This window comes from Chelonia mydas, chromosome 2 (genome assembly GCF_015237465.2).
Source record: "Chelonia mydas isolate rCheMyd1 chromosome 2, rCheMyd1.pri.v2, whole genome shotgun sequence".
NCBI classification, from domain to species: Eukaryota; Metazoa; Chordata; order Testudines; family Cheloniidae; genus Chelonia; species Chelonia mydas.
This window is the reverse complement of record NC_057850.1, coordinates 262040988-262062907: the sequence shown is the minus strand read 5'-3', so window position 1 is coordinate 262062907 and position 21920 is coordinate 262040988. Positions and strand designations below refer to the sequence as shown.

Below are 21920 nucleotides of genomic sequence, written 5' to 3'. Positions count from 1 at the left end.
GCTCCCCGGGGCAGCTCTTTCCCAGGGCTGTTTTTAACCGCTTCCAAACTGGAGCAGGGTGACTGCCCTGCTACATTTCACACCAATTCCCCAACTTGTCAGATCCTTTTGAATTCTAATCTTGTCCCCTGAAGTGCTTGTAACCCCTCCCAGCTTGGTGGTATCTGCAAATTTTACCTCCACTCCATTATCCAAGTCATTAATGAAAATATTGAATAGCGCTAGACCCAGGACTGGCCCTCCATGGACTTCCAGTTTGACAACATACTATAGACACTGCTCTTTGAGTACGGTCTTCCAACCAGTTGTGCCCCCACCTTGTCATGAGTTCATCTGGACCACGTTTCCCTAGTTTTCTTATGAGAATGTCGTGTTGGACTGTGTCAAAAGCCTCACTAAAATCAGATAAATCACATCTTCTGCTCCCCCCCACTCCTCAACAACTAGGCTAGTAACTCTGTCAATGAAGGAAATTTGGTTTCTTTGGCATGATTTGTTCATGACAAACCCATGCTGGCTATTCCTTAGAACCCCATTATCCTCTAGGGGCTTGCAAGCTGGTTGTTTAATAATTTGTCCGGTATCTTTTCAGATATTGAAGTGAGGCTGACTGGTCTATAATTCCACAGATCCTCTTGGTTCCTTGTTTTAAAGACAGGTGCTATGTTTCCCCTTCTCCAGTCCTCTGGAACCTCACCCATCCTCCATGACTTCTCTAAGATCATTGCTAATGGTTCCAGGATTGCTTCTGATAGCTCCGTAAATACCCTGGGATTAATTTTTTCTGACCCTGCCAACTCGAATACATCTCACTTATCTAAGTATTCTTTAACCTGTTCTTTCCCTTGTGACGCTGGCCAGCCAAGTGCCAGCTCAGGCCAAGGTCCCTGTGTCTCAGCTGGACACTAACAAATACAGAGCTGGGATCTGTATGGCTCACTTGTGGGTTAATATGGATAAAACAGGGATCAGAATTATAAAGAAAGTGTTTAGTTTTTCGACTTTATTGAATGCTTGTGAGGTGCTGCCTGCATTAATCTCACTTGTAATATCTGTGTTCTGTATGATAGTATAATATTTGAGTGGTTGTACTGTGAGGCTCTGTAACTGTATGAATCGCCATAGAGGAGGGGGATATTTAATTAGTGTGAAGAGCTGTTCTTCTACAGAAATTGTTACACTGCCCCCTCCCCCCCGCAAGAGATCCATCAATACCAGACAGGCTATGAGTGAATCTTACAACAGGAAACTCCCCACATCTGGACTGAGGAATCATCAACAAAAGGACTAAAGATGCTTATAGTTGTTCTGCTCTCCTCCCCGTGAAGATGAGCCATGCCAGTGGACTCTTCCCATCAGCTGAATTTGCAGCTCAGAGCACATGGCAGGAGGGTGATAAAACTCCAAACCAAAGATATCTTGATGCTGCTTGGACTCTGAGGGCAAGGTATTTCTAAGCATAAGCAAGAGATCCCCAGCTGCTTAACCTGGGTTAGCCCTAAAGGTCAAATAAAGCTTGCTGATTATAGAAGCCTATATTACCTTTTGAAACCTTAGACTGTACGTCATTCGTGTGTCCATGTTTGCTTGCTTTAACCTGGTAAATAACTCAAATTTCCTTTTCCTGTTTAGCAAATCTTCATATAGTTTGCTGTAGGATTGGCTAAAAGCATTGTCTTTGGTGTGAGACCTAAAGTGAAATTGACCTCAGGTAAGTGACTCGTCCTTTAGGATCAGGAATAACCTGAATATTGCTGTGATCCTTGGTGCTGGACAGACTAGAATACCCTAGGGGATTGTCTGTGTGTTAAAGTGTCTGAGGAATTTGCACTTGGTGCAGTTGGTTGGTTAAATCAAATTTAGAATCACAACCAATTTGGGGTTTGTGCCCTGGTTTTTAATGGTCTGCCTGAGGCTGGTGCTCATGCTCCTGTGTCACCACTGGGAATATTACAACCCTGTTCTGGTGTGTGCTCCTTCTCCCTTGTTAATATTAATTGTGAGAGTCCCATTAACCTTTTTAGGGAAGACTGAAGCAAGACAGGCATTACACACCTCTGCCTTCTTGGTGTCATTTTTAATCTAAGGAATGGTTGGAGGGAAGACAGCAGACTGGAGACAATGGACTTCAGTAAACTCAAAGAATTGGTAGGTAAGATCCCATGGGAAGCAAGTCTAAACAGAAAAAGCGTTCAGGAGAGTTGGCAGTTTTTAAAGGAACATTGTTAAGGGCACAAGAGCAAACTATCCCACAGCGTGGCACAGACAGGAAGTCTGGTAAGAAACCACTTTGGCTTAACCAGGAGATCTCTAATGACCTGAAACTTAAAAAAAGTCACATGAAAAGTGGAAACTCGGTTAAAATATGAAGGATGAATATTAAAAAACAACACAAATCTGTAGGGACAAAATTAGAAAGGCCTAGGCACAAAATGAGATTAAACTAGCTAGAGACATGAAGGGTAACAAGAAAACATTTTACAGATACATTAGAAGCAAGAGGCAGACCAAGGACAGGGTAGGCCCGTTACTCAATGGGGAGGGAAAGACAAGAACAGAAAATGCAACAATGGCCAAAGTGTTAAATGCCTTTTTCATTTCAGTTTTAATCAGAAAGGTTAGCAGTGATTGGAAGACTAACATGGTGAATATCAGTGTAAATGGGGTAGGGCCAGAGACAAAAATAGGGAAAGACCAAGTTAAGAATTACTTAGGCCAGATCTACACTACAGACCTATATCGGTATAACTACAAAGCACAGGGGATGAAATATCTGCACCCCTGCATGACACAGTTATACCCTCCTAACTACCCCATAGACCGTGCTATGTCGACAGGAGAGCTTCTCCCACGGACACAGCTACCACCTCTCGGGGAGCTGGATTAACTACGCCACAGGGAGATGTTCTCCCGTCAGAGAGCAGCGTCTTCACTAACGCGCTACGGCAGCGCAGCTGCACCGGTGCAGTTGTAGTGTTGTGTTCGAAGACAAGCCTGTAACGAGGCTGGTTCTGGTGGGTCCCAACGGAGAGTGCCAATTCAGGACAAATTGCTTCAAGCAGGGCAGGTATGGCCCAAGGCTGGGGTTTTTCCACCTCTAAGGCAAACCAAACCAGCCAGACAGAGAGGACTTTGGTCTCACCCCACTGGCTAACCACAAGTCACACAAGAAATTCCCTTAGATACTCCCGTTTCCCAGTATCCCCACCAGGGCCACTCATAATGGGGATGAATGGTTATGAAAACCAATACCCCAGTAAAAGAAGAAAGGTTCTCTCGATCCCAGAGGACCAAGCCCCAGACCCAGGTCAATACACAAATCAGATCTTACCCACAAATCACGCTGTCGCCAATCCTTTAGAATCTAAAATCTAAAGGTTTATTCATAAAAGGAAAAAGATAGACACGAGAGCTAGAATCGGTTCAATGGAATCAATGACACACAGCAATGGCAAAGTTCTTGGTTCAGTCTTGCAGCAGTGATGGAATAAACTGCAGGTTCAAATCAAGTCTCTGGAGAACATCCCCAGCTGGGATGGGTCATTTAGTCCTTTGTGTAGAGCTTCCATTTGTAGCCAAGTCCCTCCAGAGGTAGGAAGCAGGATTGAAGACAAGACGGAGGAGCTGCAGCAGCTGTTTATAGTCTCTTGCCATGTGGTCTCTGCTTCCTTTGTCCCAAGGACAAGCTGCCCATCCCATGGCCTGGAAACACCTCAGAGTTCTGTCCCTAGGCAGGTCCCTGCCTACCTTGCTGAGTCCCCAGGCGTGTCTGTTTTCTCTCAGTGGGTCAGTTGTATCGCTGATGGTCCTTAATGGGCCATCCAGCAGGCTAGGCAGAGCTGACACCAACTTGTCTGGGGTGTCACCCAGAAGCACAGCACACGTTTGAACTACAGACAGGATAGAGCCAATATTCATAACTTTAACTGTAAAAATGATACATGCATACAGATAGCATAATCCTAACCAGCCAACCATCACCTTGTCTTAGATACCTTATTTGACCCCCTTTATACAAGTTTTGGTGCCACTACAGGACCTTGGTTGCAACAATGTTCTATATGGTCCCAGTTCAAGTCAATAACGTCACAAAATCCTTAGACAAGTTAGATGTCTTCTAGATAAACAAACTAGGGAACTATAGCCTAGACAAACCTACTGCAAGGTGGTTGCACAACTGGCTGGGAAACCATTCCCAGAGAGTAGTTATCAATGGTTCACAGTGAAGCTGGAAGGGCATATTGAGTGGGGCCTTGCAGGGGTCTGTCCTGAGTCCAGTTTCATTCAATATCTTCATAAATAATTTGGATATTGGCATAGAGAGTACAGTTGTAAAGATTGCGGATGATACCAAGCTGGGAGGGGTTGTAAGTGCTTTGGAGGACAGGATTAGAGTTCAAAATAATCTTGACAAACTGGAGAAATCGTCTGACGTAAATAAGACGAAATTCAGTGAGGACAAATGTAAAGTACTATGTTTAGGAAGGAATAATCAACTGCACACATACAAAATGGGAAATGATTCCCTAGCAAGGAGTACTGCAGAAAAGGATCCGGGGGTCATAGTGGATCACAAGCTAAATATTAGTCGGCAATGTAACACTGTTGCACTTACATGAGAGGAAAGTGATCAGGAACAGTCAGCATGGATTCACCAAGGGAAGGTCATGCCTGACTAATCTAATCGCCTTTTATGATGAGATTACTGGTTCTGTGGATGAAGGGAAAGCAGTGGATGTATTGTTTCTTGACTTTAGCAAAGCTTTTGACACGGTCTCCCACAGTATTCTTGTCAGCAAGTTAAGGAAGTATGGGCTGGATGAACGCACTATAAGGTGGGTAGAAAGCTGGCTAGATTGTCGGGCTCAACGGGTAGTGATCCATGGCTCCATGTCTAGTTGGCAGCCGGTGTCAAGTGGAGTGCCCCAGGGGTCGGTCCTGGGGCCGGTTTTGTTCAATATCTTCATAAATGATCTGGAGGATGGTGTGGATTGCACTCTCAGCAAATTTGCGGATGATACTAAACTGGGAGGAGTGGTAGATACGCTGGAGGGGAGGGATAGGATACAGAAGGACCTAGACAAATTGGAGGATTGGGCCAAAAGAAATCTGATGAGGTTCAGTAAGGATAAGTGCAGGGTCCTGCACTTAGGATGGAAGAATCCAATGCACCGCTACAGACTAGGGACCGAATGGCTAGGCAGCAGTTCTGCGGAAAAGGACCTAGGGGTGACAGTGGACGAGAAGCTGGATATGAGTCAGCAGTGTGCCCTTGTTGCCAAGAAGGCCAATGGCATTTTGGGCTGTATAAGTAGGGGCATAGCGAGCAGATCGAGGGACGTGATCGTTCCCCTCTATTCGACACTGGTGAGGCCTCATCTGGAGTACTGTGTCCAGTTTTGGGCCCCACACTACAAGAAGGATGTGGATAAATTGGAGAGAGTCCAGCGAAGGGCAACAAAAATGATTAGGGGTCTAGAGCACATGACTTATGAGGAGAGGCTGAGGGAGCTGGGATTGTTTAGTCTGCAGAAGAGAAGAATGAGGGGGGATTTGATAGCTGCTTTCAACTACCTGAAAGGGGGTTCCAAAGAGGATGGCTCTAGACTGTTCTCAATGGTAGCAGATGACAGAACGAGGAGTAATGGTCTCAAGTTGCAATGGGGGAGGTTTAGATTGGATATTAGGAAAAACTTTTTCACTAAGAGGGTGGTGAAACACTGGAATGCGTTACCTAGGGAGGTGGTAGAATCTCCTTCCTTAGAGGTTTTTAAGGTCAGGCTTGACAAAGCCCTGGCTGGGATGATTTAACTGGGAATTGGTCCTGCTTCGAGCAGGGGGTTGGACTAGATGACCTTCTGGGGTCCCTTCCAACCCTGATATTCTATGATTCTATGAAAAGTGAACATCATTCTGGTCTGTATTAGCAGGAGTGTTGTAAGCAAGACATGTGAAGTAATTCTTCCACTCTACTCTGCGCTGATTAGGCCTCAGATGGAGTACTGTGTTCAGTTCTGGGCACAACCCTTTGGGGAAGATGTAGACAAATTGGAGAAAGTCCAGAGAAGAGCAGCACAAATTATTAAAGATCTAGAAAACATGACCTATGAGGAAAGATGTAAAAAATTGTGTTTGTTTAGGCTGGAGAAGAGAAGACCCAAGGGGGGACATTACAGACTTCACGTGCATCTAACATTGTTATAAAGAGAAGGGTGATAAATTTGTTCTCCTTAATCATTGAGGATAGGACAAGATGTAATGGGCTTAAATTGCAGCAAGGGAGGTTTAGGTAAAACGTTAGGAAACCTTCCTAACAGTAAGAATAGCTAAGCACTGGAATAAATTGCCTAGGGACGTTGTGGAATCTCCATCACTGGAGATTTTTAAGAACTCGTTCGACAAACCTCGGGGCTGGTCTAGATAATTCTGAGTCCTGCCTGCTGGACTAGATGGTGTATCAAGATCCCTTCCAGTTCTACATTTCTGTGATTCTATGAATAGCTCTCCTTCCCTGCTAAGCAGAGTATCTACACTTTCCTTCATCTTTCTCTTTCTCCTAATGTATTTAAAGAACCTCTTCATGCTGATTTTTATGTCTCTTGGTACGTGTAACTCATTTTGTGCTTTTGCCTTTCTGGTTTTGTCCTTTCATGCTTGTGCTATTCTTTTGTACTCCTCCTTAGCAATTTGTCTGTTTCCACTTTTTGTAGGATTCCATTTTGTTCAAATAATTAAAGAGTTCCTCACGAAGCCATAGAATCATGGGACTGGAAGGGACCTCAAGAGGTCATCTAGGCCAGTCTCCTGCACTCATGACAGGACTAGTATTATCTAGACCATCCCTGACAGGTGTTTGTCCAACCTGCTCTTAAAAATCTCCAAGGATGGAGATTCCACAGCCCTAGGCAATTTATTCCTAACCCTGACAGTTAGGAAGTTTTTCCTAATGTCCAACTGCAGTGAGAAAGTATGGCCCCCCTCAGACGCAGACGCGGAGGGAATGCCGCAGGCCGCCTGGTGGGAGGATCCAGGAGGGCCATGCCCCGCACGCCAGAAGCAGAGGGGCAGGGCAGGAAGGGGAACTATAAAAGGCCGGCCCAGTTGCTCAGTTGGTAAGAAGCCACCGGAGGCGATAGACGCTTCTTCCCCGCTGCTGGAGGTGAGCACCAAGGAGAACTGCTGCTGCCCAGGGACCAGTAGGAGCTTCTAGGGAGCCCCAATGCTCTTGACTCAGAGGAGCTGCTACCACTACCCTTGGCAGTGCACCCAGAGGAGCTTGAGGATGACCGCTGGGTCCAGGTGTACCCGAGGCGGAGAGAAGGAAGCAGCCCAGGGGAACCAGGCAGTAGTCTGGTGGGGAGCGAGCCGGAAACCAGGTCAGCGTGTTGCGGGCGGATCCCCGCTGACCCAGTGGCGGACTGCTCCCCCACTGATAGGGCCCTGGGTTGGGACGTGGTGGAGTTGTGTGGGCCCGTGCCCCGCTTGCCACTCCATCCCTGGGATGGCAGTACTCCCCCTCTGTAGGCCAGAGGCCTGTGCCGCTCAGATCAACTCCTGCCTGAGCCCCATAGACTGGACTGGAGCTACAGGTCAGCCGGATTGCAGGCCTGAGCCTTCACTGACGGCCGCCCTGCGCTGTCTAAGGCTGGGTGACTAGACAGCTGCAGCTCCCCCTGGGCTCCAGCCAGAGTCCAGATTGTGTGCGTACGGCCTGCCCCGCTTGAAGGATGGGCCCCCCTGTGAATTGCTAATTCCCCCACTCTTGTCCTGCTTAGAGAAGGCTTTAGCAGGCCCCACTCGCGAGGAGGTGTGGCCCCCCTCAGATGCAGAGGGATGGCCCTCCCAGCCTACACCAACCTAAACCTCCCTGGCTGCAATTTAAGCCCATTGCTTCTTGTCCTATCCTCAGAAGTTAAAAAGCACTCTTCTTGCTTCTACATTCCTGTGATTATTCCAAAGGATGAATGCAGAAGGAAAGATTTTATACTTGGAAAATTATGTATAAAATGAACATTTAATTATTTAAGGAGCTGACTTGTAATAAGAAAACATGGGTTTGCGGTTTTTTTAAGTATAGCATTTATGTTTTAAGAAGAAACCTGCTACACTCCTGTTTTTCAGTAAAATTGTCTTTTTGCATGGAGAAAAAATTACTTTTTAATGAGGAAAGGTTTTTTGGTAGTCTGGAATACGGAGTAGCAAAGAGCTGCAGAATCTTCAGTAGGTATAAAGTATTTAAAGATCTTGTTTCGATGATTCATTGAGTTACAGTTGATCCTTTTCTCCCTCCTCCTTGTAACGACCATATTGGTCCCTTACTATTCTTTCTATCTTTGCATTGGGATAATTTGCAGTTGTGCCTTTTAATATTGTCTCCGTGAGAACGCCAGCTCCCCTGAACTCCTTTTTCCCTTAGATTGTCTTCCCATGGGAACTTACCTGCCAGTTCTCGGAGTTTGTTGAAACCAGATTTTTAAAGGCCATTATCCTTATTCTGCTGCTGTCACTCCTTTCTTTCTTTAGAATCATGAAATCTATCATTTCATTATCACTTTCATCCAAATTGCCTTCCACCTTCAGATTTGCTACCACTTGCTCCTTGTTGGTCAGAATCAAGTCTAAAATGGTGTCCCCTTGGTTGCTTCTTCCACTTTCTGAAACAAAAAGTTGTCCCCAATACATTCCAAGAACTTTCTGAAAATTCTGTGTTTTGCCGTATTACTTTCCCAGCTGGGTAGTTAAAGTCCCCCATGTCATGAATTCACAAGTTTGGTGCTCTCTAACACCTCTGGAATAGTCCCTGAAAGGAATCCCTTCAGTGTGTTAACCCCGTTTGGGTCGCACACTCTCACTGGCTTCACCGCCTCCTGACACCCAACCTCAGAGCCTTCAGCACCCCCGCTTCACATTGACACCTAGGGAAGACTTACACACCCAAAGGGCGCAATGCACACCCCAACTTAATCTGGAGTGACTCTCAGCCAGAGGGGTAAAAAACAGAAGGATTTATTAGTTGCCAAGAGCCCAGTGCTCTCCCTTAGCTGCCGTCCAGAAGAGACTCCTGGTTCCAGCAGCTCACATTCAATAACCCCACCAGATCCTTCTCAGTCCTTTGTTCATCACCTGGCCTCCTCATTAGATCTTTGTTTTCCAGCTTGTCACAACAGGCTGGCTTCCTGCAGAGGGGTCCATTGTCCATGCTCAGTTGCTAGGTACCCAATGTCTGGGTGTGATGGGGTGTGCATACCCCACACTGGACGAGGGTGAGGTCAGTGTGTTTCGGTGGGATTCCCTGCTGACCCAGTGGCAGACCACGCCGCCACTGTCAGGGCCCTGGCTCGAGGCCCAGTGGAGTCGGGTGGGCTGAGGCCTCCCTACCCAGGCCACTACCCCCCTGGTGGCGACCCCTTCCTCCTCCCCAGATGCTGGCCATTGGGCCCCACTTCCCCGCACCTAGGGGCTGCGATATTGACTCTGGCCATTGGACCGCATTACCCTGTAGCAGAAGGCTGTTATATGGACCCTGGCCGCTGGGTCATATTGCCCTGTGCGCGCCGGAGGGCGGTTATATTGACTCTAGCCTCTAGACCATGCTGCCCTGAACGTAAGCGCTGCCGGAATTGACTGTGGACGCTAGGTCGCGCTGCCCTGAACAGGAGGGCTGCCGGAACTGACTTAGGCCATGCTGTCCTGTACGCAAGGGCTGTTGGGAGTGACTCTGGCTGCTCTCGGCCTAAAGTCTGTTGGGCAGACTAACAGCGGTGGTATCATGACCCTGCCCCACCCCGAAAGGGGGACGGGTGTACATACCCCGCGACACCCGGTCATTGTCTTCTGGGACTCTCCAGGACAAGGGGCCCAGGCCCCAGACAGCCAGGTGACCATCACACCTGGATCTCTACAAAGAGTAAACAGCCGTTCCCCCCACCTAGTTAACAACGCAGCACATAGGGGAAAACGAGGCACACACAATATTCATCCAAAATATTATTAAAAATTCCCACTTCGTCACACCCCATGACTACCAGATCTTGGATTTTGGGTAGTTCTGTTTTAGAAATACCTCATCCACTGCCTCTTCCTGATGACCCCCCCTTGTCTTTACTGCGAAGCTGCCGGCTGGTCTGCCTCTCACCTCCTCCCGGTCCTCCGGACAAGTGTGTGTATGTTTGATGTATAATGCGACACTACCTCCTTTCCCCCCGTCTGTTCTTCCTGAACTAGCTGTACCCATCTATGCCAATACTCCAGTCATGAGATTTATCCCACCAAGTCTCTGTGTTGCCAATTAGGTCACAATTTAGCTTATGGACAAAGACTTCCAGTTCATTCCCTGTACTCCTTGTATTTGTGTATAGACATGGTAACACAGGCTTTGTAGGATGTCACTCGATAGTCTCCAAAGGGAGGAGACACTGAGGTAGTAGAGACAGGGTAGAACGTGGTGGACGCTGTCACATGTGCTTCAGACCAGGGGTCTAGAGCCAGGAGGAGCTGCCTAAGTAGAGCAAGTGTGGTCAGACTTCTTGTGGCGTTTTGCGGATAGGGCAGGCTGTTTGCTGGGGCTTTCTATAGTGTCAGTTAGTGTAAATGGTCTGTGATGCTGACAGACCTGTTGCCAGAACCCCAGGCCAATTCCCTTGTGTATTAGTATAGATGGAAATGATTGTTAAATGTATACGAGTGTATTTGGTGTTTGAATGGCATGAAAACTAGTGGGATGTTATCTGTACCCATTACAATGCAGTAGCAAACATTTACATTGTGTGTGTACCCCTGTAACTAAATAACCCATTGAATGAGAAAGAAGCCTTGTGGAATGCAAATGAAGAACTTTGACAGAAAAGAGCTAATTTCAAAGCCAAGTGGTCATTGTGTGTGATGATCGGAGGTCACAGACTCAAAGTTCATTCCTCACTCTGTCATCAAAGGCAAAGCGCATGGAGGTAGTGACCCTGTCAGCTTGTTTTCTGTGAGAAGCAACTATAAGTATGGATCCAAGGAAGGATCCTGCATCTCTGGACTCTTACAGAGAAGTGTACCCGATGCAAAGTGGAGATCCCCAGAGATGATCTGCGTACCCTGAAAAGACTTTTGGGAAAGTGGCAGTTTACTACATCTCTGCCACCATTTGGAATTACAAGCTGTGACTCACCTGTGCATATATTTTACCTGCTTTAACCTCTCAGTAACTCCTAGTTCCTCCTATTTCCTAGCTAATTAACCTTTAGTTAGTTTACTATAGAATTGGCTACTAGTGTTGTCTTTGGTGTAAGATTCAGAGAACCAGTTGACCAGGAATGCATTTTGAAGCACTTGGGGGAGAGGAAGGTGATCGGGAACAGTCAACATGGATTCACCAAGGGCAAGTCATGCCTGACCAACCTGATTACCTTCTCTGATGAGATAACTGGCTCTGTGGATACAGGGAAAGCACTGGACGTGGTATGTCTTGACTTAAGCAAAGCTTTTGATACGGTCTGCCACAGTATTCTTGCTAGCAAGCTAAAAAAGTATGGATTGGATGAATGAACTATAAAGCATATAGAAAGCTGGCTAGATCGTCGGACTCAATGGGTAGTGATCAACGGCTCGATGTCTAGTTGGCAGCCGGTATCAAGCGGAGTGTCCCAGGGGTCGGTCCTGAGGCTGGTTTTATTCAACATCTTCATTAATGATCTGGATAATGGGATGGATTGCCCCCTCAGCAAGTTTGCAGATGACACTAAGTTGGGGGGGAGAGGTAGATACACTGGAGGGTAGGGATAGGGTCCAGAGTGACCTAGAGAATTTGGAGGATTGGGCTAAAAGAAATCTGATACGGTTCAACAAGGACAAGTGCAGAGTCCTGCACTTAGGACGGAAGAATCCCATGCACTGCTACAGACTAGGGGCCGAATGGCTAGGCAGCAGTTCTGGAGAAAAGGACTTGGGGATTACAGTGGATGAGAAGCTGGATATGAGTCAGCAGTGTGCCCTTGTTGCCAAGAAGGCTAACAGCATATTGGGCTGCATTAGTAGGGGCATTGCCAGCAGACTGAGGGAAGAGATTATTCCCCTCTATTCGGCACTGGTGAGGCCACACCTGAAGTATTGCGTCCAGTTTTGGGCCCCCCACTACAGAAAGGATGTGGACAAATTAGAGAGAGTCCAGCGGAGGGCAATGAAAATGATTAGGGGGCTGGGGCACATGACATATGAGGAGAGGCTGAGGGAACTGGGGTTATTTAGTCTGCAGAAGAGAAGAGTGAGGGGGCATTTGATAGCAGCCTTCAACTACCTGAAGGAGGGTTCCAAAGAAGATGGAGCTCGGCCGTTCTCAGTGGTGGCAGATGACCGAACAAGGAGTAATGGTCTCAAGTTGCAGTGGGGGAGGTCTAGGTTGGATATTAGGAAACATTATTTCACTAGGAGGGTGGTGAAGCACTGGAATGGGTTCCCTAGGGAGGTGGTGGAATCTCCAACCTGAGAGTTTTTTAAGGCCCGGCTTGACAAAGCCCTGGCTGGGATGATTTAATTGGGGATTGGTCCTGCTTTGAGCAGGGGGTTGGACTAGATGACCTGCTGAGGGTCTCTTCCAACCCTGATATTCTATGATTCTATGATCGGGGGAAAGTGACTGGTCTCTTGGGACTGGACGTAACCTGAACATGGTGTGTTTTGGTTTGAGTGACCTTTCATCAGAAAGTTCAGTTTGTCAGGGTGGCAAAATGGACTGGAAAGTCTAAGGGGACTGTCCGTGACTCCATGGTAAGACTGGTGAGTGATCCATTTGTTACTGGCTTGGTGAAAGCTGCTTGTAGAACACGACACCAGCTTGGGGCATCTGCCCTGTTTTCTGACAGCTGGCCCTACCGTGGGCACTCATGGTCATGAGCCACTCCAGACAGCGTGACATGGTCTGTGAAACCTGAAGCATGTGTATGATGACTTGTCCTTGAACAGGGTGGACTGGGACAGGACAAGGGACCTTACAGTCCCTTCTGTGGCCATCAGGTTTTTAGGTCACGTCTGTCCCTGTGCTCCAGAGCCAAGCCCCCAGTGCTCAGCCAGGAACAGCTCCGGTCAGAGGTCCCAGCAGCCATTGTCTTGGCTAAGGCATCGTAGGCATCGTAAGCAGTGCAGCGTTTCTCAGATGTGGCCAGTGTGTCCGCATGCGGCCGCCAGTGGATTTTTCTGCGGCCATGACAGCCTCCCAAGCATGGGCAGAGATGGAGGAAGCAAAGCCGCCACCCCTCCATGCAGTGCCCAGCTGTTGCTCCTGAATAGCTGTTACTAAGGGCAGTGAAATGCGCCGCCTTGGTGTTTGCACTGGTGCTGCCAGCGGGGATTGGCGCCCTGCACCATGCAGCCTCCTGGAGACGCAAGTGTGTGTGTGTGTGGGGGGGTACGGTCCTGGAGGTGGCTCTTGTCAGTGGAGCAGCTGACTGTGGCATTTGGTTGCTGGGGCGCTCGCCTGGGCAGCTCTGCCGCCCGGCCAGGGCACTGGGAGTCTAGGATGCTGCAGGCGGCCGGTGAGTTCCCAACCCACCTTCCCTGGGGCAGGCTCTCCCTGAGGGGCCACGGGAGGCAGGGGCAGAGAGACAGATTTGTCAGAGAGGCCACCAGCAAGAGTTGATGGCCACACACTGAGGCCACCAAAAAATGTATTGTGAGAACCCCATAGAATCAGAGGGTTAGAAAGGCCACCAAGGATCATTTCATCTAACCCCCTGCCAAGATGGAGGATTTGTTGTGTCTAAACCATCCAAGACAGATGGCTCCAGCCTCCTCTGGAAAACCTTCAGTGAAGGAGCTTCCACAACCTGCAGGTGCGCTGTTCCATTGTCCTCCTGTTCTTGCAGTTAGGAAGTCTTTCCTTAGATTTAATCTAAATCTGCTTGTGATGCTACACCCCATATTCTTCATAGAAATATTGTTAGGATATGAATATGGCATAACTAAGATGTTTTATGCAGGCTGGGTCATGTAAGGTATCATTGGAAAGGTTATGTTTTCTGAATATGATTATCCTATTCGTGTACACGTATCACTTCTGCATCTGAAGTTAGGGATACTGACTATAGGCTTGTCTACACTGGCAATTTACAGCGCTGCAACTTTCTGGCTCAGGGGAGTGAAAACACACACACACCCCTCCCCCCCGCCGAGCGCAGCAAGTTTCAGTGCTGTAAAGTGCCAGTGTAAACGATGCCCCAGTGCTGGGATCCGTGTCTCTCACGGAGGTGGGCTTTTAGAGCATTGGGAGAGCTCTCTCCCAGCGTTGTGTTGCGCCCACACAAGGCACGTTGAAGCGCTTTAGCGTTGCCAGTGTAGACTAGCCCTATGTGACAATTACAACTGTGGTTACACCTTGGAAACGCCCACAAGACAGCATGCAATTGACCTGGGTGAGCCATTGGGAAAGACAAAGGGTCTTTGAAGATATTGATCTCTTGTCTTCCTGGAGTTCCTTCCTGTGTACATTACAAATAAACCTTGTCTCGTGGCTTGTGACGAAGCAGGACTGTTTTTAATGTTTCCTCTGAATAGTGTGGGGGTGCCTCAGTTTCCCCTATGCAGTTCTTAAGTATCTAGGTGGTGGGATAAGGGTGTATGATCATTGCAAAGCCCTCGAGGGCAGGTGTGTGCAGGGGTCTGGACACTGAGAATGGCCGACACCCTGTTTCCTGGCAACTGATGGCCTGGCCCTTCTCCCCTGCAAGGTGAGAGCTAAAGGATTGGAGAACAAAGGAATCAGGTGACCTCCTGCCCCGGGAAAGGAACAAAGCCCAGAGGAGGAGGGGCTTGAGGGAGTTTCAGTTTGGGGCTGGCTGGGGACATGGAGTGAAGTGCAGACATGTTTGTCTGGCTGACTGCCCCCCAAAATGGACCCAGCTGAGGGGTCCTGTTCTCTGCACCTACAAGCTCTGTGTTAGACCATGTCCCTGTCGTCTAATAAACTTTCTGTTTTACTGGCTAGCTGAGAGTCACGTCTGACAGCGGAGTTGGGGGGCAGGACCCTTTGGCTTCCCCAGGACCCCGCCAGGGCGGACTCATTGTGGGAAGTGCATGGAGGGGCAGAGAGGATGCTGAATGCTCCGAGGTCAGACCCAGGAAGGTGGAAGCTGTGTGAGCTGTGTGTCCTGCAGACAGGCTGCTCACAGAAAGGAGACTTCCCCAGAGTCCTGACTAGCTTCGTAGGGAGCAGTTCCAGGGCATCGCCCGAGGACTCCGTGACATGGCTGCTTTAACACTGCAAGGTCAGGTGATAATATCACCTGGTATGGAGTACCACCTTGGACGCTCCTGGTATTTTTCCACTGGAAACAAAGGCTTCTTGCAGTATGTAAATCCTATTGAAGGCTGGGAAGTGAGTCTATCAGGGCTCTTCTCCACTGCCTCCCCACCCAAAAAGGGAGACTACTGAAAACACCTGAAGAAACAAAGAAACTAAACTGGGGAAAGGCAAGGGCTGAGTCCAGGCTGAGACAGGGGTCTAGCCTATGAAGGGAAATAACTGGAACTCTGAGCTGTAGAAACTGTGCAACCTGCCTAAAACAACATTTACAATGACAAATTACTATTTGTAACCTGTTTCTTTAGTGTATTAAGCTTAGTTTGCATGTTTTGTTTTATTTGCTGAGTAATCTGCTTTGTTCTGTTTGCTATCTCTTATAATCACTTAAAGTTTACCTTCTGTAGTTAATAAACTTATTGTTTATTTGAAAACCCAGTTTGTGCAATTCATATTGGGGGGAGCAAAAAGCTGTGCATATCTGCCTCCACATTGAGCGAAGGGGCGATTTTTGTGAGCCTGTGCTGTGCAGATCTCTCTATACCGTGCAAGATAATATTATTTTGGGTTTACACCCCCAAAGGAGGTATGCACATGAGTGTTGGGTAAATCCCCGAGCTGAATCCTCCCACACAGAGCTGATTTTAGCCTGTCTCTGCCACTGGGTGTGGCCTTACCTGGGTGTGTGCTGGAGATGACTTGAGGGGACAGCAAGGACAGGGTGAGGAAGCCCAGGCTGGTGGAATGAATGGGTTCAATGGGTCCCCGGTATATCAGGTGGCATCCTGGATGGGGGGTCTAACCTGTCACACTGCTATGCTGTAGTTTGAGCCCATTGTCTCTTGTCCTGCCCACTGTGGCAAGAGAAAACAACTTTTCTCCATCTTTTTTATTGCAGCCTTTCAAGTATTTGAAGATTGCTATCATCCCCCCCCACTTAATCTCCTCTTTTCCAAACTAACCAGACCCAGTTCCTTCAGCCTTTGCTCATATGGCTGCATTCCATCCTTCTGATCATCTTTGCTGCTCACCTCTGGATCCTTTCCAGTTTCTCTACATCCTTTCTATACATTGGTGACCAAATTTGGACACAGTTCTCCAGCTGAGGCCCAACCAGTGCTGAGTATAGCAGTACGATCACCTCCCATGACTTGCATGCGATGCCTCTGTTAGTTTAACCCAAAATTGCATTTGCTTTTTTTGCAACAGCATCGTATTGCTGACTCATGTTGAAGTCATGATCCACAACTCCCAGATCCTTCTTGGCAAGCCAGTTATCCCCCAGTCTGTCTTTGTGCATTTGGTTTTTCTTCCCTAGGTGCAGCACCTCACATTTGTCTTTGTTAATTTCATTTTGTATCTATAGCCTAGTCCTCCAGTTTATCAAGATCCCTCTGAATTTTTGCTCTATCCTCCAAATAGTTGGCAGCCCCCTCCCCCAGCTTTGTGTCATCTGCAAATGTGATCAGTCTGCTCTCTATGCCTATATCCAGGTCGTTAATAAAGATGTTAAACACCAGACCCAGAACAGATCCCTGTGGAATCCTACTCAAGACCTCCCTCCAATCTAACATCATTCCATTAATAGCCACTCTTTGTTTGCAGTCGTTTAACCAATTATTTATCCACTTAGTGGTAGTTCCACCAAGCCTTCATTTCTCCAGCTTACTTATCAGAATGGCATGTGGGACTGTGTCAAAAGCCTTGCTAAAGTCTTGAGGGGCTGCAATTTGTCCTGCAGCTAGTTTTTTTTTTCTTTGCTGCCTATCTTAGATCTTCCAGTACTGAGCCAAGGTGGGAATCCTAGCCTCTCACCGTGCATATTCGTAACATGCCATCACTGCTTGATAGCTTGACATTCCCGTGATCCTGAGGAATATGTCTTGTGGCCAAAATAGTCTATTCTTTGCCCTGCCTTGGCCACAGGGGCTGAGTGACAGGTCTTTGTGGTCTTTGATTTTTCATGGCTGCAGCAACAACCAGGGAGTTTGCACTGAGTGGAATTTGAGAAATTTTGTATTGTGCCTGGATGAGTCGTGTTGTTTCTGCATGAGACTGCTGGTGATGATGAGGATGTAAGACAGGTGTCTCCAGCTGGATAGAGTAAACCCTGGCAGATAGGCAAGGAAACGCTATCTGTAGCTTTCAGCTGAAGCATGTTGGAGGATCCAGTTTTTGGGTGGGAGCCTCAGCAGTGTCCAGCAGGAGTGTGCACACCATCCTGTTCAGTGGGTCCTGAAACTTGCAGAACATGTCTGGTGTGGACACCACTGACGGGGTGATGTTCTTATCGGGCGATGTCCTGTTGGCAGGGATGGCATGTGCATCTGTGTACACTTCCTCAGCAAAGCTGGAGTCATGGGGCGTGGCTCATCTGCCATTTCCATCTCCAGTGTCAGTGCTGGTGGCAGAGCTGGTGCTGGAGCTCGTGCCAGAGGATAAGCTGGTGCTGGAGCTTGCGGTGGGACCTGTAGAGGGGGTGTGATAGGCTGGCACGGTGCTGCCAGTGACAATGGCTCTGGGTTCTGTGGCAGCAGTTGTGTGCTGGCAGCAGGCCAGTGGAAGGGGCCAGTGGTGATCCCAGCTTAGATGAGCCAGGTCACGCAGGGCTCTTAATGAATCCTTTATTGTGGGCCATGGCAGGCACTTCAAAAAGCACCTGCAGGAATCCCTCCGGGGAACTGAAGAGGAGGCGGAGAAGTCAGGACTAGGTGATGGAACAAGGAGTAATGGTCTCAAGTTGCAGTAGGGGAGGTTTAGGTTGGATGTTAGGAAAAACTTTTTCACTAGGAGGGTGGTGAAGCACTGGAATGCATTACCTAGGGAGGTGGTAGAATCTCCTTCCTTTGAGGTTTTTAAGGTCAGGCTTGACAAAGCCCTGGCTGGGATGATTTAGTTGGGGCCTGGTCCTGCTTTGAGCAGGGGGTTGGGCTAGATGACCTCCTGAGGTCCCTTCCAACCCTGATATTCTATGATGCTATGATTGGAGTGTGGGGAGCTGCTGCTGGTAAGGTTCCTTCCCTGGCTTGTCATTGAAGGAGTCTGAGCCATACCCTTACATCAAAGTGGTCTGCAATGGTGCCATATGGGGACAGCTTGTTGCCTCAGCAATGTGGAAGGTGTGTAGGATACACATGGGGGTATGGGTACAGTCACAGTGCCATGGAGCTTGAGTCACTGTAGGGTCACCTGGCCTGGCGTTGGGAGCCTTCCCAAGGCCAGTATCCCTGTCTCTTGTGAACCAGCTCACCTGAGCCCTCTGTGTGTCCTTTGCCCTTTCCGCAGATAAGGAAGGTGTTCAGGTAGTGGATGTTTGGTGCCAAGGCGGGGTGGGTGATGGATGCACAGTGCACTTGAAGCATCAGCAGGGCTTCTGGAGTCTGTGCCGGTGCTGAGGTCAGTGCAGATGGAGGCGAGGCTGTGGGCGGGCACCAAGCCCCTTCCTGGATGTTGAGGCTGAGGACAGTGCTTACTTGGAGATTAGGTCTTGAGCTTTTGCCCTCTTAGTGGAGGAGGGTCTCTGTGCCACAGGGGTCACTGAGAGCCCATGTGATCAGTGTGATTGACAGGTGCTGAGGTTAGAGGTTTTAGTCCCTCACTAGTTGTTCACACACAGCCTTAGCTGCAGGTCCTAAGAGATTCTGGGTATGGTGCAGAAGCCTGATACACTCCATACTCAAGGAGCTGGCTGAGGAGATATCTGAGCCATTAGCAATATCTTCAAAAAGTCATGGAAGACGGGTGAGATTCCAGAGGACTGGAAAAGGGCAAATCTAGTGCCCATCTATAAAAAGGGAAATAAGAACAACCTGGGGAATTACAGACCAGTCAGCTGAATTTCAGCTCCCGGAAAGATAATGGAGCAAATAATTAAACAATCAATTTGCAGACACCTAGAAAATAATAAGGTGATAAGTAACAGTAGCATCCTTCAGTTTTGAGAGACCATTGGTATGCGCCCGAGAGGTAAAGAATTTACTCCGTTGGTTTTATGGCAGCCACGAAGGAGGGTGAAGAGACCCACTTGAGAGAGAAAATATCTGTCACATTTAAAGATGGTGCTTCGACCCTTTGGTTTCTGCCTTCTGCAAGTTCTTTTCTCCTCTGCTAAGCTGGACAGCTTCCTCTCGAAACTCCCGAGACCTTTGTTAAGCTCTTGTTTCCAAAGGCTGCGGTCTTGAGTGTGATCTTCCCATTTCTCCACATCCATTCCTTTGGGGTCTTGCTTGCACACATCCTTGAAACGCAATTTTGGGCATCCTTTGGGTCTTTTTCCAGATGTCGATTTGCCATAGAGGATGTCCTTTGGGATGCGCCCATCATTCATTCGGCACACATGCCCAAGCCGGTGAAGGCATCTCTGTTTGAGAAGTGTTTGTATGCTGACCCATGTGAGCACCTCAGTGTTGGTGACTCTGTCCATCCAGGAGATTCCAAAGATTCGACAAAGGCAACGCATATGAGAGCTGTTGAGCCTCTTTTCCTGGTGAGTGTAAGGTCCATGTCTTGCTCCCTGTAATGGGGTGCCTGCCCCACACTGGGCTCTCAGGGGTTAATAGAGCCCTAGGTAGGCTGCGCAGGAGGCAGCCAATCACAGAAGGGCTTAGAGGAGCAGCCAATCAGGGCCGGGCAGGCCCATATAAGAAGAGCTGCAGTACAGGACAGCTTCAGTCACGCCCTGGAGCTTGAGGAGGGAGGGGGACTGGCTGCCTGGCAGGTGGAGGGCAGCAAGCACGGACCCGGGGAGCTACAGTCAGCTCCTGGTGGGCTGCAGGGATCTGGAGGCTGAGGTCCGGAGGCAAAGGCAAAGAGGGTGCTGGTGTTACAGGGAAGTGGCCCAGGGAGATCTGCAGGGGAGTTAGAGGGGACGCAGCAAGTGGGAGCCTCTTCAGGGTCCCTGGGGTGGGACCCGGAGCCATGGGTGGGCCTGGATCGTCCTGTCCCCCCTCCCCAACTAACCACTTAGGAAGTGGCTGGCCTGAGGGACTGTGATACTGTCCCCAAGAAGGGGGGAACATGAAGAGAACGCCGTGGTCCGGGGAGTGACGTGGCTCCCTGGACGGGACGGTGGCCAGACGCCACCAGAGGAGGGCGCACTGGCATACAGAGCTAACCCCCAGGACAGCCTGTAACAATCCTGCCTCTGGAGGGACACAACTGAGAGTACCAATTCAAGACAAATTGCTTAGAGCAGAGCAGTTACAGCCCAAGGCCCGGGTTTCTCCACCTTTAAGGCACACCAAACCAGCCAAACAGAGAGGACTTTGGTTTTTCCCCACTGGCTAACCATAAGTCACACAAGCAAGTCCCTTAGACACTCCAGTTCCCCAGTATCACCACTAGCACCACTTGTTATGGGGACGAATGTTATGAAAACCAATACCCCAGTAAAAGACAAAAGGGTTCTCCTGATCCCAAAGGACCAAGCCCCAGACCCAGGTCAATATACAAGTTAGATCTTACCCACAAATCATGCTGTTGCCAGTCCTTTAGAATCTAAAATCTAAAGGTTTATTCATAAAAGGAAAAAGATAGAGATGAGAGCTAGAATTGGTTAAATGGAATCAATGACATCCAGTAACGGCAAAGTTCTTGGTTCAGGCTTGTAGCAGTGATGGAATAAACTGCAGGTTTAAATCAAGTCTCTGGAGAACATCCACAGCTGGGATGGGTCATCAGTCATTTGTTCAGAGCTTCAGTTTGTAGCAAAGTCCCTCCAGAGATCAGAAGCAGGATTGAAGACCAAATGGAGATTAAGCAGCTGCCTTTTATAGTCTCTTCCAGGTGTAAGGACCCCGCTTTCTTCTTACTGTGGAAAATTACAGCAGCAAGATGGAGTTTGGAGTCACATGGGCAAGTCACATATCCATGCATGACTCAGTTCTTTGCAGGCTGATGCCATGTTTACATGTTAGTTTGAAGGTTCCCAGGAAAGCCCAGATGTGGATTGGCGTCTCCCAAAGTCCATTGTCTGTTAACTGTTTCTTGACTGGGCGCTTACTGAGAAGAGTCCCTTCTCAAGAAGCTGACCAGATGCTTCACTGAGGCTACTTAGAATCAAAACAGATTGAGATACAAGTACAGAGCCAATATTCATAACTTCAACTATAAAAATGATACACACACACACAGACAGCATCATCATAATCAGCAAATCATAACCTCTCCATAGACACCTCACACAACAACCTTTGTACAATATTTGCTGCAAATATATAACAGTGGTTGCAACAATGAGCTATATGGTCACAGGTTATGTCAGTAATGTCACACAGCCAGCAGGAGGCGTGACAGTGGTGAGTTGAACCCGTCACACTCCCATACAAAAGTGTGCTGATAACACATGCATGATAAACACAGATTTTTTTCTGTTCTGACAGTTTTTTGTTTTGCCAGATCCTCTTGTTCAGTCTAGACATTGTTGTGGCATCTTTTCCAATGCGGATGTTGAGTTCTGTTTTAAGTGAAAGGTTGTCTGTGATAGTGGACCCTAGATATGTGAACTCATTCACCACTTCAAGTTCATAGCTGCTGTTCTTGATGGAGGGTGCTTCCTCAGCTCCCTGGCACATTGTTAGTCTTTTTTAGCCTTATAGTGAGCCTGAAGCCTTGGCAGTCTTTAGAAAACTGTCCACTAGGTTTG

General features: G+C 48.3%; 1 long non-coding RNA gene across 1 annotated transcript in view; it reads right to left on the bottom strand.

The window, feature by feature from the left end:
* Nucleotides 1–14945: 14945 nt before the first annotated feature.
* The window catches only part of LOC122464800, a 25469-nt gene continuing 18494 nt past the window's right edge, over nt 14946–21920 (bottom strand). The window contains exon 3 of the long non-coding RNA XR_006289189.1: nt 14946–15224. This is a non-coding gene — a long non-coding RNA (uncharacterized LOC122464800). The remainder of the gene's footprint in view (nt 15225–21920) is intronic.